At 41.6% G+C, this 6,680-nt stretch overlaps 1 protein-coding gene across 1 annotated transcript in view; it reads right to left on the bottom strand.

Annotated features, from left to right (window-relative positions):
• The window catches only part of LOC105523233 (chromosome unknown open reading frame, human C9orf72), a 26,964-nt gene extending 26,680 nt beyond the window's left edge, over nucleotides 1–284 (bottom strand). The window contains exon 1 of the mRNA XM_011958014.1: nucleotides 128–284. The gene's annotated coding sequence lies outside the window, so the exon portion shown is untranslated. The remainder of the gene's footprint in view (nucleotides 1–127) is intronic.
• Between the last annotated feature and the right edge of the window lie 6,396 nt (nucleotides 285–6,680).

Genomic DNA, 6,680 nt, shown 5'->3' on the forward strand with positions numbered 1-6,680 from the left:
CAGGTTGCAGTTGTTTTCCTCTTTGTTTTCTTCTGGTTAATCTTTATCAGGTCTTTTCTTGTTCACCCTCAGCAAGTACTGTGAGAGCAAGTAGAGGGGAGAGGGTGGGAAAAACAAAAACACACACCTCCTAAACCCACACCTGCTCTAGCTAGGCCCTGCCCCCAGAGGGAAGGAACCGGGCAGCAGGGACGGCTGACGCACCAAGCGTCATCTTTTACGTGGGCGGAACTTGTCGCTGTTTGACGCGCCTCTCTTTCCTAGCGGGACACCGTAGGTTACGTTTGTCTGTTTTCTATATGCGATGACGTTGACGCACGAGGCCCGCGAAAGGGGGAGGAGCAACTTGTCCCATTCTTTTATCTTAAGACTCGCCCTGGAGGAGCGTTGGCGCAATAGCGTGTGCAAACCTTAATCGGAGAGGCTGCTGGATCCGGAGAAAGTGCAGACGATTTCGTGGTTTTGAATGGTTTTGTTTGTGCTTGGCAGGCAGTGGGCGCTCAACAAATATTTGGTGGATGAAGTTTTGTTTTTACCGTGAGACACTGTTAAGTACATTCAAAACTCCACTGTGGGCGGGAATCCCCAGGTCCCTTGTAAAGTCACTGCAATTTTGTCTTTACATGTGAGAATTCTCTCAAGCATGATTTTCACACGGGAATGTCATTTTTGCTAGTCGTAATATGTGGATGAATTTTTTTTTTTTTTTAACTTTTGAAAAATGTACCATTCTGTTTGATGTGTAAAAAACACAAAGATTCTTGAAACCTTGCGTCTTTGGTCTGCAGCTGTATAGATTCCACTTACTACAGATGAGTAGCATTTATACCACTCTGATGTGTAAAAAAACAAAGGTTTTTTAAACCTTGTGCCTTTTGGTCTGCAAGTGTGTAGATTACACTTAGTATAGATGAGTAGCGTTTAACCTTTCTCATCACTAAAGATCATACAGAACATTTTAATCATTCACTGATGAAGAAAAGGAGGAATAAATACACAAAATGGCTCTCAACGTCTACACCTTCTGCAGAAACAGACCCTTTTCCTACTGTTCTATGTTTTGTGAAAGTTGATCATACAAATTGGGTCATTCTTGTTATACCCAACTAAAAAAGTAAGGGTAAGGGGTAGAAAAGCATGCAGGACAAATGACATTGCTCCCGCAGTGTAATTCTTTCAAGTCCAGCTGCTGAAACTGCCCGCTGTGACCTGAGACCAGTTTTATCTAATAGTTGCTGAAATGACCTGCTGCAGCTCTAATTTTATCTACCACCATCACTCACCAATTGAAACTTACCAGCTCCTCAGACCCTTAATAGTGCCAATGAATTTTCTCTAAAAGTACTATGTAACATTCCTCTTTTTTAACGAAACCTCCCACCTTTTCTTTGTTGTTGGATATACCGAAGACCATCTGATCTACACGTATGCCCTAATTGTAATTCTTTCTTCCCAAATAAATTGCTTAGAGATTCATCTCTGTATTTTTATTTTTACAGGCAGCTTATAACAAGTAGTTAGCATTTACCAAGTTTCTGCACTGAGTTGTACTTCACTTATAAGTGGAATTTAAAAAAATTGAATTTATAGAAACAGACTAGACCCTTGGTTGGGGGGTTTGGGGGAAAGAAAGTTGTAGGGTAGGGTACAAAGTTGCAGTTATGTCTAATACATCTAGAGATTGAATGTACAACATGAGGACTAACGTTAATAATTGTATTAGTCCATTCTTACACTGCTATAAAGATATAACCTGAAACTGGGTAATTTATAAAGAAAAGAAGTTTTACGGCTCGTGGTTCTGCAGGCTGTACAAGAAGCATGGCTAGATCAGCCCCTGGGCAGGCCGCAGGGAACTTACAATCATGATGGAAGGCATGAGGGACCCCAGACTTCATATGGCAGGAGCTGGTGGAAGAGAGAAGTGGGGGAGGTGCTACATACTTTTAAACAACCGGATCTTGTCAGAACTCACTCACTATATAGTACCAAGAGGGGATGTTGCTAAATCATTAGAAGCTACCCCATAATCCAATCACCTCCCAGCAGGCCCAACATCCAGCATGGGGGATTACAGTTGAATATGAGATTTGGTGGGGACACAGATCCAAACTATGTCATTCTACCTCTGGCCCCTCCCAAATCTAACGTCCTTCTCGTATTGCAAAATACTGTCATGCCTTACCAACAGTTCCCCAAAGTCTTAACTCAATCCAGGATTAATTCAAAAGTCCAAAGTCCCAAGTCTCACCTGAGATGAAGCTAGTCCCCTCTGCCCATGAACCTGTAAAATCAAAAACAAGTTAATTGCTTCCAAGATATGATCGGGGTATAGGCATTGGGCAGATACTGCCATTCTGAAAGGGAGAAATCAGCCAAATGAAAGAGGCTATAGGGCCCCATTGCAAGTCTGAAAGCCAGCTGGGCAGTCATTAAATCTTAAATTTGTGAAATAATCTCCTTTGACTCACACCCAGGGAACACTGATGCAAGGAGTGGGCTCCCAAAACCTTGGGCAGAACCACCCATGTGGCTTTCCATGGTTCAGCTCCCACAGCTGCTCTCATGGGTTAGCACTGAGTGCTTGCAGCTTTTCCAGGCTGCAGGGTGCAAGTTATTGGTGAATCTACCATTCTGGGGTCTGGAGGATGGTGGCTGTCTTCTCATAGCTGTGCTAGGCAGTGCCCCAGGGGACGCTCTGTGGGTGCTGCAACCCCACATTTCTTCTTCTCGCTTCCCTAGTAGATGTTCTGCATGAGGGTTCCGCCCCTGTAACTGGCTTCTGTCTGGACATCTAGACTTTGTCATACATCCTCTAAAATCTAGGCAGAGGTTCTCAAGCCTCAACTCTTGCATTATGTGCACCCGCAGGCTTCACAGCTTATGGAAGCCACCAAGGCTTATGCCTGGCACCCTGTGAAGCAGCAGCCTGAACTATATTCTTACTGGTGGAAGTTATCTGAGTTACCAGCTGCAAATCCATGTGGGTCTGCAGCAACCTCAGTTTTGCCTCCTCAGAAGAAAGGATTTGACTAAGAGGCATAAGGCAGAAAAAGAGACTGCAACAAGTTTCAAAGCGGGGGTAAATGTTTATTAAAAAGTTTTAGAACAGGAATGAAAGGAAAGTACATTTGGAAGATGCCCAAGTGGGCACCTTGGAGGTCAAGTGCCCTGTTTGACCTTAAACCTAGGATTTTATATACTGGCGTACTTCTGACATCTTGTGCCCCTTTCCCTTGGTCCTTCCCTAAGGGTGAGCTTCCTGCATGCATTGTGCCCTGCTTGCACTTGGAAGGTGAGCATGTGCAGTGTGTTTACTGTAGTTCTGTACATGCTTACCTGAGGCTTTCTTCCCTTTTCCAGTGGAATGTCCCCAAAGGTCATACTTCACCATTTTACCTCTTAATGTGCATGTTAAGCCCACTGTCCCCGTTCCTGAGATCTTATTGGAAGCTGCCAGTTACCAATTTCAGGTGTTTCCATCTATTGAGAAGTTGCCTCTCCCTGGTGCTGGCTGCAACCTATTAATATTTTAGAGAGGCAGTATGACAACTGCCTGACCATCACATGATGGTTGCCTGATATTCCTGGTGGGTGGTGGGGACCCCTCTCTTACCCTACTCATGCCTGATTAGCTACCTACTCTAACAGTACCTGAGCCCCTTTGAGCAACTGGGATTCAGGGAGAAGTGCCTCAAGGCTGTAAGACGGAGCAGGGGCCCTGGGCCTGACCCAGGAAATGATTCAGTCCTCCTAGGCCTCTGAGCCTGTGATGACAGGTACCACCATGAAAGTCTAAAATGCCTATTAGTCCTATGAGTCTTTCTCCCCATTGTTTTGGTTATCAGCCCTTGCCTTCCTTTTAGTTATGCAAATTTATGCAGCCTGCTTGACTTCCTCTCCTGAGAATGAGCTTTTCTTTACTACCACATGGCCAGGCTGCAAATTTTCCAAACTTTTATGCTCTGCTTCCCTTTTAAATGTAATTTCCAATTTCAGATCATTTCTGTGCTCATGCATATAAGCATAGGCTAATAGAAGCAGCCAGGTTACTTCTTGAACACTTTGCTGCTTAGAAATTTCTTCTGCCAGATACCCTAAATCATCATTCTTAAGTTTAAGATTTCACAGATCCCTAGAACTGAGGAACAATGCAGCTAAACTCTTTGCTAAAGCATAGCCAACCTGACCTTTACTCATTTCCAATAAATTTCTCATTTCCATCTGAGACCTCCTCAACCTGGACTTCACTGTCTATATTACTATCAGCATTTTGGTCACAACCACTCAACAAGTCCCTAGCGAGTTCCAAACTTTCTCTTATCTTTCTATCTTCTTCTGAGCCCTCCAAAATGTTTCAACTTGTGTGTGTTAGCCAGTTCCAAAGTCACTTCTACATTTTTAGGTGTCTTTATAGCAATGCCCTTCTTCTCAGTAAACATTTTCTATATTAGTCCATTCTTGCATTGCTATAAAGATATACTTGAGACTGGGTAATTTATAAAGAAAATAGCCTTAATTGACTCATGGTTCTGCAGGCTGTATAGGAAGCATGGCAGCATCAGCTTCTGGTGATGCCTCAGAGAACTTACAATCATGGCAGAAGGCAAAGAGGGAGCTGGCACTTCACATAGCAGGAGCAGGAGGAAGACAGAGAGGGAAAGTGGGGAGGTGTTACACCCTTTTAAACAACCAGATCTCATGAGCACTTACTCATTATACAGTACCAAGAGGGGATGTTACTGAACCATTAGAAGCCACCCCTATGATCCAATCACCTCCAACCAAGCTCCATCTCCAATGCTGGGGATTGCAATTGAACATGAGATTTGGGTGGGGACATGGATCAAACCATATCAATAGTTTATACTGGAAATTTGGTAAGAGAATAGATTTTAGATAATCTTATCACATGCATAAAAGGTAGCTATGAAATGATGGATATGTTAATTTGTTTGACTGTAGTAATCACTATACATGTGTATATCAAAATGTTATGTTGCTCATTTTAAATATGTACAATTAAAAAAATTACACTTAATCCTCCTGACATCTCTAGGATGTAGATATTGTCATCCCTAGGATGTAGATGTGTTTTACAGAGGAGATAACTGGACCTCTGAGAGATTGAATTATTTACCCAAGGCTACATACTTTGATAAATTAGGCCAGTTTTATGCAGTTCTAGAGCTCACTGAGTCCTGAGGAAAACAACCTGGTACCAAGTTGATGACGACTCATCTCAGATAACTCCTATGGTGGTTAATACGAGCATCGCCAGTTTAGAGTATGACTGGGACTTGGATTAAGTGCCTGGGAGGGGGATACAACTTCAAAAGCAGGTTTTCCTACTTCAAAATCTGGCCAACAGACAAATAATTTTCCTTTTCTCTAATAGGTTTTTCTGTTTTTTTTTTTGTGATATCAACCCTAACACAACTATGTTTCCTAAGAGAGAAATAATCAACACCAAAGCCTAAATTCTACATGATCATGGGAAATAAAATACATGATGAAAGTGGCTCTGTGTGCATGATGCTTTCTAGCCATTGAATGTGTATCCTCCTCCCATCTAATCCAACAGGTATTTAGTCATTGTGTAGCAGTACAGTAGCTTGTATGTCTTTCGTTAGATTGGAGCAAAAAAATCAGGAGGGAAACAATAATTATAGCATAGTACAGTGGTCCAAAATACTTTATTGCCTGATAGGGTAAAAGTGGAGGACAAATATTCTAGCATATATCTAGTCTTCTGGGAACCAAAGAGAAAATGATATTAAGTATCTAGTAATGTGATTCATATTAGCAGAATGAAAGATGGCTTGGGAGGACTTTAACCCTAATCCTTTTCAAACTCTGTTTACTGGTTTGTTAACCACCTCAAGTAACTGTAGCATCTAAGTGAAATAGGTTTTTCTACAGAAATATATGTTCAAGTGAGAACCCTAGTCCTCCATTTTCAACCAGAATGACACCCTTAAAGACCTTATATAGAAAATTTTAAACTATTCACATATAATTAATGCAGTCATACAAAAAAGACTCTACAACTAGGGAAGCAGAAAAGCATATGGTGAAGAGAGTGGGCTCTGGAATCAGAGCTGGTGTGAGTATTCTCTCTGCCTTTCATTAGTTATGACATTTTGGGCAGCACTATATTTCCCTGTGCCTCAATTTCCTCAGCTACAAAATGACATGCAAATGAATGATCTCTTAGGATCATTGTGAGGGTCATGTGTCATCAAGTAAGCTAAGGATTTAGAACAGTACATTGAAGAGGTGGTTCTAATCTCAATTTTAGTAACTATGCAGGGATAATAAAAGCAATGACAAATGACTTATTAGCCTTTTAAACTATGTGCCTGTGTATGATTCCAATAACTATTATATCAGAATCCAGATAACCTTCCTGCTATGTCACAAATGCCAGTTGTTGTCAGGAAGCCTTTTCTCCATTCTTGCCATTAGTGTATTTCAAAAATGCAGTATGTGCTGCTGATTCAGAACTGGAGCTGAGAGCTTGTTGATTAGCTTCCATTTATCCAGATTACAGCAAATTAGATTTAACTGTGACTGGCATGTGAAAGATCTGATGTAGGACATGGGAGAGGAATGCTGCTCCATAAACCACAGTGCATTTAATTTCTTTCTTTTTCTTTTCTTTTTCTTTTTCTTTTTTT

Source organism: Colobus angolensis, unplaced genomic scaffold, assembly GCF_000951035.1.
Source record: "Colobus angolensis palliatus isolate OR3802 unplaced genomic scaffold, Cang.pa_1.0 Scaffold455, whole genome shotgun sequence".
In the NCBI taxonomy this organism is placed as follows: Eukaryota; Metazoa; Chordata; class Mammalia; order Primates; family Cercopithecidae; genus Colobus; species Colobus angolensis.